Here is a 13666-nt window from a genome sequence, read left to right on the forward strand (position 1 = left end):
TTCAAATCATCATTATAATAATGATAGTTATAATACTACAGTCCAATAATCACTTCTGATTGGTTGAAAGCCACAGCACACCAACACTCACATCAGACTTCTCTCTTATGTCATATCCTTCAAAGTAGGCAAAGCACAGGTTAGTCCTAGTAAACCATGTGTGCACACAACCAGCTCGAAGCAGCTAAATGGAATGAATGGTACAGATCAGTGGATTAAGCTAACCACGTAGAAAGGTTTTCCTCACATTGCATTCAGGACTTCTGAAAACCATTTCTGTGCCGTGTAAAACAAGTCTTAAGAGACAACAAAGATTACATTACAGAGAAAAACAATTTAAAAAGCGTTTCTTGTAAGGACTGACGGTACAAAGCATAACATTTCAGACTTTTTGGGGCTACGCACACACACCGCAAAACATCCACATGGGGACCAACCAAACTTAGCAGGACCTGTAATCCGCGCTGCCTTTGTTTTTGTTTTGCCTCCTCCTGGACTCAGAGGCTGCAGACAGTCTCCAGTCATCAGAGGAGGGAAACAGGTTGTGCCGAGTCATGTTATACTGTAGCAGAGGAAGCTAAATTGAGTTGTTGGCTTCAGGTAAAGACACTCTGACAAGCACGCCGAGCGAAAATCAAAAGTGTGAGTCAGTCATACGTGGGAAGTATTTACCATGTCCTTTTGGAAAAGTCAAAACATAAACTGAAAGAGGAATGCCCATGGAGTTTAGCAAGACCTTATATTTTTTTGAGACGTAAACACCTAGAAATAGGAATAGGATACTTTCGTCAAAACTTGTGAGGAAATGTATATTTTCCCTCGCCTCCTCCACAAGACGGCCCGGGTCAGCTACTGAACAGACGCCATAGAGCTGGTAGGGATTCAGTGTCTTGCTAAAGTGAAGACATGTTTTGTGTGACCTCAGAGCGTGACATGAAATGCAAAGATTATATATAAATCATTAGCTGTCCATTTCATCGCTTTCCATTGTCTACATTTAATACACAACTCTGATGCTGCTCCGTCAAACTAAGCTTCGCCCAAGAAGGGTCTGTCAGATTAGGAATCACAGTCTCCAATGCTAGTGCTGTTTGCTAAAATGACAGTGTAAAAAGCCAAAAAGGAAAAAAAGGCCTCGGGCAACACATAAGTTATCTGCCTCATCTGCTATCGGGTGAAGTCGGTGCTCAAAGAATTTGAAGTTAAATGCCATCATGAAAAAAAATAATCGCTTTTGAAATGATTTTGTTCTATGTTCCCTGTGCTGCCCTTAGTCATATGATGACATCACATGTGTGGCCCCTGAGTCAAAAGGGTCGATCGTATGTTGCGTCTGACAACGCTTGGAAAGATGCCGGCCGACCACAACCTGCTGCGATGGCGATGAAGTTGTTTTACCAGTAAGCCTCACTGACAAACTCGACAAAGTCAATACAAAGAAAAATAGATTTCCAGCTCCGTAAATACCTCACAGTACCTTCAGTCAATTTACCAAGTATGTATTTTCATACCAAATATGAAAATATGATCTGATCATAAAGCCCTGGGTAGCCCTTCACTAAAATCATTACCTTCTCCATATACTTACCGTAGACTGATATTTAGGCACACCCTGAAAAACTGGCGCTTGGGAATGCTTGCGCACCGCGATGGTCTTGCTCTGTTTTTCTTGTTTTTGAGACACATATCCATTGACAATAGTAGATTTGGGGGTGAAGAAAAAACGACATGTGAATGGTCCCTAAGAAGGGATCTGACCAACAAGCGGAACTGGCTAACAAAACTAATATCAAAGCTTAATTTGATGGTTTAATGGTTTTATAGAAAACACCATATCTTCAATTCAGGAGTGCTCAGACAGCAGCAGCTTTGTTATGTTTCCCCAAACCTTTCATTCCATCTTTCTTAAAGAATGAAAGACTAAATCCAAAAAAGTAGGGCCCAAGACATGCTAAAAAAAACACACTACAAAAGAGCTGGATACTTTTACTGCACACACACACAAACACACACACACCCACAAGCAGGCACGTAGGGTGGCATTAAAGAGAAAGAAGAGATTGTATGAGGGGTTTTTATCCACTTTCTGAGCCTTTTAGTCTGAAACACAGCTGGGCTTAATGCAACTGCTAAAGGCTGTGTATATTGTGTGTGTGTGTGTGTGTGTGTGTGTGTATATTCTTGTACCATGTAGCCTACAGTGATGGTTTGGCCCAAAAGCAAAGGGGTTGATGTGGAAGGGTTTGTGATATGTGTCCAAACCACAAGCATGTATATTAGCATTATGTGGTCAAGATATGATATAAAGATAGTTATGATATTAAGTCACTAACTAGTCCAAATAGTGAAATAAAAAGGCAAAAGTAGTGACATAGCTTTGCTATGCATCCAGGTTTATTTTCCCAAAGCAAGTTGTTCAAAGTGTGTGGCCAAAATAGCAGCTTAGCAACTGTAACTAGGGACAGCAGGTGCCGAAATGTTGTACTTTGTGCTTTTACCTTTTCAAAAAAACTAAAACACAAAAGCTAAGTTATGAGAAATGAATTTAAAAGTGTGTTTGACTGCTCTTACATGATCTGTAAACATTAGCATGCCTGGCTAACTAGCCCACTACGTAGCCTGTAGTGCAGCAATCATTTCGCTTAACTTCCGCAGCTTCAGAGCACATCACGAGTGTGAATAAGCGATCTACAGCTGCTAAAATACTGTGACCTGACGGTTTCTCAGTGGTTGTCAGGGTTTTAAGCTAAATGTGAAACCCAACAGATATCTGTAAAAAAAATGCTACCAATCACTACCAAAATGTCCTGTTTTCTGCCAAATTTTTATAATAATACACTCATTTTCAGAGCTTACGTATACGTTTATCATGTTTTATCATCTCAATCATTATCACCTAACCCACCAGATAAACAGAAACAACACACCACAATTCAAAACTGATGTGTCTATACGTGTGTCAATCAATCAATGTGTTGTTATCCAGGCTATTGCTATGATGCTTGCAGCTCTGACTGACAGAATCTGTCAGTATGCTAACGGTCAGCACGCTAACGGTCAGTACACTAACGGTCAGTATGCTAACGGTCAGCACGCTAACGGTCAGTACACTAACGGTCAGTATGCTAACGGTCAGCACGCTAACGGTCAGTATGCTAACGGTCAGCACGCTAACGGTCAGTACACTAACGGTCAGTATGCTAACGGTCAGCACGCTAACGGTCAACACGCTAACGGTCAGTATGCTAACAGTCAGCATGCTAACGGTCAGCTGTCACACCGAAGAGAAAGTTGGTCTGAGCTCTCGGAGTCTCACCGAAAAAAACGCTTTGTTTTGCACACACTACAAGAGTACTTTTCTGGTTGCGAGCGGTGGAAATGGTGATATAAAAGAACAAATTCAGAACATCAAAGATAAGCGGTGGCTACAAGCAGGAAGTTACACCGTTGCCATCTATTTCAGCTGTGACAGCCCTCTGAAACGAGTAACTCAGGAGGGGACCTTTGCCGAGCATTTGGTGAAACACAACTAGAGCTTTCCATTCTAAATAGCTACTACTAGTCAAAAACTCCACATAATATATATTTAATAAGAGAATATTAATATCAGGCATATAATCCATTAGACCATACACACAATCACAGATTACATCTCGTCATTGATTAGATTGTTGTCTTCATGTGTATTTTCTTTCTTTTATCAATAAGCCACAGTTTTCTGTGCATTATGAAGATAAATTGCCTACTTTACTGATACAAAAAGCATCAAGAAGGGAATTTTATCCAAGCATGTAATTGCTTGGATAAACCATTGCTAACCATAGCAGTATTGATTATGAGCACAGCTGTTACATCTCCCACCTTTAGGACCTACGATATGCGCTTATCCTAATGAAAACGGCTGTGGTGCATGAGCGCATACGTGTGTGCACCATGAACATGCGCTACACTTGAGGGTCTTTGGTTTTTTTTGGAATATACAGTCACCTTATGCTGAACAGTTCACTCAAGGTGACCCTGGTACATTCTGCTTGATTCACCTTTACCTTGAGGATACTACAGTTCCTTTATTGCTCCCACACACACATGTTTTCCTACGCACTTTATTAAACTCTCACACAGGCTCGCTCATATATAGTGGCCGCAGTCTTCCTCTGACACTCTCACTCTCACATATAGTCCCCCTCATCAACAAACACTGGGCTGTCTTTATCTAGCCCTCTCCGTCGGCCCCCTCTGCACTGCCTCACGCCCATCACACACACTCACAAACACACACACACACACAACAAGGTCAGTCTTCCTCTCACTTCATTTCCAACACATGAACACTGACACACTTGCTAAGATGGCAGCGGCAGCTCGTTTGATGTTTGATCCGCCGTGAAAGTAAGCATGAAAACGGAATCTCACGGCATTGCATGTGTGTGTAAGTACTGCGTGTGTGTGTATGTAAGTACTGCGTGTGTGTGTGTGTGTGTGGATGTTGAGGGTTAAGGGTATTAAAGGGGTGTTTAAATGAAACCCTCATGACCTACAGAATAAGTATACTATACGCAAAGAAAGAAAGAGAGAAGAGAAAAAAGAGTGGATGTCGGCTTTGGGTGAAAGGGTATCTGAGTGGGTTTGATGGACACATGCAAACACACACACACACACACACACACACACACACACACACACATATATATATACTGAGGGACTGAGAGAAAGAGAGAGAGAGAAGGACAGAACAAACACTATTAGAGCATTACAATCCCCCATATCTTTCATCCTCTCTGTTGCTTTGCTTTTCTGTCTGTCAGAGCACGAGGAGATCTAAGCAGGGTCCCAGTGTGTATAATGCACACACATTACACACACTCTGAAAGGTTGAGGTGTGCAGAAACAAAATGTACTTGCATAGGAGTGAGAGAGTGTTTGAAGTCCCCAATCAAATTGTAGTCCATAGGGGCCTATATGTTATGTGTCAGGTTTAAGGGTCTAAAATGTATATTTTCCGTGTGTAGAAGTTTTGAAGAATCGTGACAATAAACATGTCATGTTGCTTGGTTAGGCTTTTCTGTCAAAGTCAAAGAATTTTCTTGTGGTATTTCAGGAAAGAAAAAGGTAAAACGGAGCTGTTATCACCACAAATTCTGTCCATTAAAAGTTAAAATGATAATTGTAAACAATATGCAGATTTTAGTAACTGGTTTAATTCTGAGTCACAACACTTACAGAAATGCTTGAACACACACACACACACACACATACCAAGACAGCCCCATCCCCCACAGACACACACACACACACACTGATAGCAAAGCTATTCTTGTCCCAAACAGACCAGTGTTAAGCCATTAGGCCGCTTCAGCCACACATCCAATATTAAAGACGGCCTCCAGCCATATTCTGTCACACTATCTGTCTCTCCTCAACTGCATGAGTCATGCTGTTTTGGTTACAGAGGCAGTCTGTTTTACATGGAAACATAAGCCGCCTCGTCATCATTATGAAATATTTGATGCGTGTCCTTTTAATCTCTGCAACAGAGAGGTGTCGCCGGTTTGAATCGGGTGTCCTGTACTCTTGTTGTCCAGTATGGAACATACTTTTCATGCTGCATCTAAATGCTTCCATAATTCTCTGATCACAAGGAATTATAAAAAGGCGTTTTAGGATACAGTATATTTCTACAGCAATCCCCCAAAACTCAATTGGACTTTCTATTTCTGACGTCCACCGGTTACGGAGGACCTCCTTCAAATGGACATCCTGGCTTCAAGTCTGTGTCAAGTATCCATCCCATTTAAGTAGCGTCCTTGATCAAATCAGAGGATTCTCTACCGCACCAGCTTCAGAGTTGCAATTTGGCTGTTGAGCCCAGACCCAGATTAAACTTTGAGGTGACGCACCAGCAGCACCAAAGAACACATTTTGACCATTTCAATTACGTTTTCTTTCCCCCTTAAAATGCAGAGTGTACAAGAGTGACTTTGTTCCCGTGTCTGTGTAATCTCTGTTGATGACACTTCAGTACCACAGTTTACACAACAGCCTTCAAAAAAACATTTTGGTCTTGAGTTTTTCATGTGATGATAGCAACTTTGTCTCTCCATTGAAAATAGTTGGCAACACTGTGCTAGCGTTAGCTGTCTCTCTTTCCAGTGTGGTAGGTTACGATATGGGTACAAATGTTATCGCAGTGTTTTTTTTATGTCGTTCGATGTCGATAATTATCACAATATATGTTTATTAGTAGTGATAATAATAATGCTTCATTTACAGCTTTTCTTGTGTCCATTGGTTACCACTTTCCAATCTATCATTAGCACATCTCCATACATTCATTCAGGTAATCACATATGCATTCTAAATGTTCAAACACTCACATTCAAATAGTGACATGGTATTAAGGAGTAAAGTCCGTTCTTACAGAAACCAGGAGGTTAATTATGGTTTATGATATACAGTTATTCATGGTCAGAACGGGTTGGGTCATTGAGGGTTGTTTACATATGAACAGTAAGTACGACACTCCTTGTCTTCATCTCACTGCTGGGTGCGCTAGAAACCTTGGCCATATTGAAGGGGCTAACTTCCGGTTAGCCCCTATGCTAACTTGAATGGGGATCGAATGCTGATTGTGATAGGAGTCATTTCACGGGGGGGTTGCGATGCTCAAAAAACAGCAGCGAGTGAGCAGGCTACAGTGGAAGCTACGGCGTACTGGCTGTTGGTCTAGTGTTTTTGTAGGTCGAGGAAAACAAATAGAAAAATAACTTTATCGTGAATAAATCTCATGAATTTATTATAGTTCTTGTGGAAGATTGCATCGTGAAAATAATCAAGATTGTTGACTTAAGTTGCGGTGACGAAAAAGCTAATCTTGGTACTCTCACCGTTACTTTGTGCTATCAAGGCAGTCAAATAAATACACCTGCATTTCCTTTTGTTTTTGCCAACAACCAGCATTTAAATGGCTGCATTTACACAGCGCTGTTGTCCACAAGAGCTTTATAATTCGCATCTCCTTCACCCAGTCAAACACACGCGCCTACACGACGATAGCAGCGAGCTTCCATGCAAGGACCATAGGAAACAATCTGGGCCTCAGTGTCTTCTGACGTCCCTGTGATCAGTGGACAACCTGCTCTACCGTCAGACTCACAGACAAACCTCTCCACAATGAACCATTTATCTACACTAATATATCTTTTTTAGGCTGATCAAAAATGTTTAAAGACACATTTTGGCCATGTTTACATGCACATCACATAACGCGTGTGATGATAACATTATGAAATAATTATATTGGTACATCACAACCCATGTTTATGATGCGAAAACCTTATTGAATTAAGTGTAATTGCATGGTGGTTTTGTAATTAAGGGCATCGTGTACATATAATCAACCTCAGTTTAGAGATAATCTCTATGAGCAGTAATGTACATCCCTGCTCACAAATTACAACCCGCTTCCCTCCCCCGATGTTGTGTGGAGGTATAAAAGAACTGCAGTCTGTATCGGGTTAGCCCTGGCACAGATTTCGATCACCATCTGTCACTCACAAATGCTCACAGCATACATTTTAGTGGAATAGAGCTGTGAATGGTATGACCGTTCCCATCTGCCCTCCCTAATTTGAGAGATGTGGCGCACACTCACCGAGCCCCGTGCAATTATGTAAGCCTCTCCTAATGCGAGTACCTTGATTAAATCTTGCACAACCAGCACCAGACTCTCACAAAATAAGTACGGGAACATCTGCGCTTGTGCTGACAGCAAACTGTTCTAACTGAGCAGGACAGGGGAAAATCATCAGGCTACAGGACTGTGGATGATGGCTTCCTGAGCGCTGGATGCAGATACAGCTTTGTTCCATCAAGACCAAACATTACTGGAACACCTGAGGATCACCATGTTGGTTTCGCATCAGTTGTATATCCTTCTTTCCACTTGCAGGAGCGGATGTACTTGTACAGCCATACGTGTACAACTTTGGTTGACACGAATGACACGAGAGCGCAAAATAAAATGATGGTCGATCAAGAGATTAAGATTGAATCGTGTTGATAAGATCATATTGTGTTGAGGATTTACAAAACTCTGCTGTTCAAAGCTACGGCAAGGAATTTCCATTCACCTTTTTATTGTTCTATGTTTTTAATGCCATTGACTGAGTCACTCCTCAATCACTGCTCTTAACCCTATTGATAACATGAGTGCTATCGATAGGCTAACAGCTAACAGAAACACTTGTATTGGGACTGGCAATAAATATTCTAAATTTAAATAGATATAAATAAAAGAATAATTAATAATATGAACAGTTTTGGAAAAGGAAGAAAAAACGCCTTGCGCAAACTGCATTTATTGACTAAAAGTGAATAATGTGTGAGTTGTACTTGCTATCTTTCAACGTTTTGTTATTTTTAAAAGACACATTTTCTATTCAGATATTTACTGGAGACCTCTACTATCTCCTGGCGATCTCCTTCCAGCCAGCGGCCACCTTATTTACATGTTGTTTTTTTCATGAAATGAGGAGGTATCGTGTTGATGACTTCTCTTCACTTCATGAATCAGCCGTTCCTCGTCCATTGCAGCGCTTTCACGTGAGTGACAGGGTCAAACAGAAACATCCAGTCAGACAAGAGTTCACAGTTGCGCAATGCTGCAGAGAACACGGCGTGATGGACATAATAAGATATTCAGATAGTTCCAACCTTTTTGTTTTTAGTAGAACGATTATTGAACATGATTTTTGGCCGCTTGGTAAACTCCGATCTTTGCCAATCCCTTGTGTCACTTGCAGTATTGAATAAAAGCACGGCCGTGACATCCTTCGGACAATGACGGGTCGAACCGCTGGAAGTTTCCAATTAGAAAGGTTAAAAGAGGACAGCAGCCAAAGGGAGGACCCACCTGGTCAGCAATAATGTTTGAGGACTTCCAGAGTGCACAGCGAAACACAGCTGCTGATCGGGTCTGATGTGAGCCAAGAAAACATTTCCCACTCCATTACCCCACCAGGTTTGGCGCTATGTATGCTGTTTATGCCAGTTTGCGATCCAGTCATTAGCAGAAGTATGGTTTGTCAGGTCAGGCAGCGTCTCTCTTATCCACTGTCCGGTATCTTTGTGATACCTGGCAGGGCCAGAGGGCTGGTCTTCTTCTATGGTTCTTCTCTTGCTGACTTCAAGGTCTGACAGCTGCATTTTTAAGCTGCCCTTTTGCACGTCTCTGTCAGGATGTTTTACTCGAAGGAGCCCTTGCCGCTCTCTCCTGACATCCTTCATCGACATGGCACGAATGCGCCCCTCGGGGGAAACCGCTTATCACACCGATCTCTGGAAATTCCAGACATTTGTAGCGCAAGAACGGCAGCTGTTTCTGAGACGCTCAAACCGGTGCGTCTTGATACCAGTGATCGCATTCAGAAGCACTTAAATCACCTTCAGCTGTGAATGAAACTCTTGACTCTGCTGCAGAGGGTAAAACAACAGAGAGACAAAGTTTGAAATGAACAGATCTGAGCTGTGTGCGGTTTACTTAAAGTATCCTATAGCTGGTTCCGCTGATGTATTTCAAGGTCAGATGTGTAAGGCCCCTTGGTGAATGAATAAATAGATTCATGAGAGCCACAATGAGAATGCGTGGTCGATTGGTTCCTGGATCTTTGTTGGATAGATTTGTGTGGAATGGATCGTTGGGAAGCACGCTGTTTTTCTTTGCGTTCCGTTTTCCGCATGGTCTCTCCCATGTGTGTCCGCCCCGCGTCTCCCTCACATTCTGACCTTGTGCGAGGCCCTACCTGTCCAACAGATGCTGTCAATGATTTTTTTTGCCTCACGTGCAGTCTGGTGTCCCTCCAGATATATATCCCATTTGTGCATCCAGGTCTGCCCTGTGCTTATGTCAGCAATCGGCTTTTCCTGATTTCCTTGCTGTGTTTTGGAACCGCTACTTTATAATAATAACTATTCATCTGGTCGTCCTTTACTGAGCTCGTCTTCTGAAAGCAATTTGTCTAGAATAAATAAAACATGAGTAAAGAGATTTTAGGCAGAATACATTTTCATTCCAAAATGTTGCTGACATTTGACAATCTCAGAAGTGTTGTCCCTCAGGTCATTAAACATTATTCATATTATTAAACTGGCCTGCAAATCATTGCATTTCTCACTGTAGCTTAATGTTGCAGACGTCTGGATTAAATTGAAATAAGGACCTCAATAAAAGGTTTTAAAAGCAGCATTGATTATATATATTATTTTTAAAGGAGCAACGAAACGAGCTAATGTTATCATTCTAACCACAACATGATATGAAGCTGTTTTAGTAGAAACACACTAAAAGAGTCTGCACAGCTGATGGGAAGTGCAATTGGGTGAAAACTCTTTTGAGGGTTTGTCAGTACAATACGCATTTTCACTTTAGAGTTATTTGATCCATTGGTAATGTAAAAATATTGATGTCTACTTTACATTTTAATTGGATTTAATCAGCTGCGATTACGGCTTGTAAAGAATCCTAGATTCTAAAATTCAATTATAGACTCTTTAGATTGTGGATTGTGTTGAAAAATTCAAATTTGATGGTGTCGGTGTCACATTTGTGTGTTCCTTGTTCCCGAAAAAAAGCTCAAATATTTCTCATTGATGGATAGAAGCTTTCATTCAGATGATCAGTTGTGACATTTGGCTGCTAAATTCAGACATTTTATTCCCATTTTATTCCCAGTGTCAAAAATGGAGCAATATTTTTTTATTTGTGAAATCTTTTCCGCTTATAAATGATGAATAAATGTGGCCAAGTTTTGTGTACACATACAAGGACTTTCACTCTGTACTTACAGACATGAGAGATGGAGTAAGGACAACAAAGCTGCATATACAGGTTGTGTATAGATTGGACTGTTATATACACAAGAAGTTAAAAAATAGATGGATATTACACACATATATATATATATATTTATGTATATGTATATAAATACAGCACAGATGATTATTTACAGTATGTAATTAAACACATGTTTATACTGTAAATCCAGCATGTAGGATTATGTTGACAGTGGCAGATATGTTAAAAAAACTGTAAAATATGAATCTCTAACGACAGCAGTGGATATGTTGGTGTTAGAGGGTTATTGACAGTGTATGACTGAAGTGAAGAAGCTCTTCCTGTGTCTGCTTGTATTTCTTTGCATACAGTGTTCTGCAGCGACTGCTAAGAGGGGAGAAGTTAATAGTTGGGTAATCTTTTGAATTTCAAACTGCTGCTACTTTTGAAATTTACATTAGTGAATCATTTGCGCGAGTGTCACAAGATCAACTCGTTGAATCAATTTAAAACGGACTGTTGCCTGGAATTTATGTAAACACGAGGCTCGGTGCACTTCTCATGGATATTAATACCGAGTCGGTGGTACCGGAGGAGTCAGCTGCCTTTCAGTCAGCACGCACAGAACGGGACTCTCCTGTGGCCACCCTGTTTTGGTGGGGAATTTATTATTTAGTATAAATATTTACAAATTATTTTCACTGGGAAGTGGAACAAGGGTGTTCATTAGGCTCCAAGGAATGTAAAGTTTTATTTAGAAAAGCAGAAAACGGAAAAAAACAAGTGTCTGCTCCGGTGTTTCTTGTTTTTTTCCAGACGCCGTAGCGATACAATGTTGCAGGACACTGACAAACATGTGCACGCACACACACACACACACACACACACACACACATACGCAGCACGAGGTGTGTGCTAATAAATGCAGTACCACCTGTTCAGTGAAAGATGTAATTGCTCTCAGCAGATCCCCGTTTCCTCACCATTACGCTATTTAACGGCACCGCTTAACAGGTATGAGAGGTTGCTGCAGAAAGCTATCCCCTACCCCAACACCTCCAGCGATTAAACATTTAACGGTGTCTCCAGTCATGTCGGAGAGCACCGGTCGCTCTTTTAATGTAGAGGAGGAAGCAGGGGAATGAGAAAGGAAGTAAAAGAGAGGAAATGAGGTCGAAGAAAAACAAAAAAAAAGGAAGATTTGAAAGGGGAAATGAAAGGATGAAGAAATGAGGTTAGGCGGAGAGGTTGGAAAGCTATTTGTTCAGCAGTGGCTCCATCGAATCGATTCAACTCCATTATCATGTGCCTGCCTGTTTGTTCTACACACACACACACAGATACACAAACGACCATGTGCTTCTGTCTTAGTGAGGACACTCATTGACCTGATGCATTCCCGAGCCCCTTGACGTAACTGTAACCATCACAACTAAATGCCCGGCCCTTGGTCGGGCCCCCTTAGCCCCTTGGTTGCTGCCCCCTTAGCCCCTTGGTTGCTGGCCCATTGGTTCCACCGCCCAGCGTTTCAGTACGCTTGTCCTTTCAAAATAAACCTCCGTCCTCACAGAAAATGATGTTTTGGTAACAAAACCCCCAAAAAGTTTTTAGGAAAAGAAAATGGTTGACGTTAACTTGACTTAACAACTCACACGACTAGCAAGTGACAAACAAGTCACGTTATGCACAGGGGGGACACGATGTGGGACACGAACGCTGGTCTTATGGATGAGAGTCCTGTGTTTGTTTGACCATGTGCCCAGTTAGCAGGAGCTAGCTGAAAGCCCAGTGCATCGCATACGGTCGCTTTAGGGAGCATCCTTGCAACGTGCTCCTGTGCGTAGGGAAAGTAAGAGTGGGGAGTGAGAGGAGTTTACCTTAACCCGAAAACTAAACCTGACAAAATGCGAGTCACACGTCGGCTTGATTGATCTAGTTTACCTCAATGGTATGATTCCTAAAATAAACAGATTTTGCTCCATTAAACTGATTTAAAGGATGTCGAAATAACTATGTAATGATACATATTCTGTATCGCAGTAGGCTACACATCCTAAAGTGAACTGACAACCAAAAGTTAATCGGCTTCTCCAAAAAGTACGACCTCCCATCCAAAGATAGACTTCACTGTTCAGCACTACGTGGTGGCATATTTCTTCTGCAGCCACACCAACAAGTACATTCTGAGGAGTGACTCATTGTGTGTGTCGAATGCAAAGAGACAGAAATGAGTTCTGATGGGGTTTCTTGTTCTTCTTCACGGTAACCCAGCGACCCCACCACCGAAATAGCACGGAGCACGGACGGGCTTGTTCATGGAATATCACCCGACCTGTCTGAGTCTGTGGGAATAACATGCGGCTGCCCTGCGCCGACCTCTCGTGATAACTCTGACATTTGGAAATTTGACATTCTTCACTTTCTTCCCACACTGAAAAAAAGCGCACGTCGCCCTTTGTGTGCCGGCTTTTCGTGACTTCACGGGTCAAAAACAATCCGTGACTTGGTGTAATTTCATAAACGCATGGTTGTTATGAATTAAAAAAAAGTCAAATCAAGCATTTGTGGCATGCGACCTCAATCTTTTCCGTCTGAATGTGGACTGGGACCTTTGTCATAGAGGAAAATGTCATCATTGCCCCGTCTTCTGCTCATTTTAGAAATGTGTGTTAAAAGTAATTTAAAATCATCTCTTTCCTGTTTTCAGTCCATGTGCTTATGGTATGTACATTTACCGTCAAATATAAAATAATTATATGATCCCTGACATTGTTTTATTCCGAACTGGAGTACAAATCCCACCGTATGTAAACAGGAAGTGACTTTTGCCAACAA

The sequence above is a fragment of the Pholis gunnellus genome (genome assembly GCF_910591455.1).
Source record: "Pholis gunnellus genome assembly, chromosome: 10".
In the NCBI taxonomy this organism is placed as follows: domain Eukaryota; kingdom Metazoa; phylum Chordata; class Actinopteri; order Perciformes; family Pholidae; genus Pholis; species Pholis gunnellus.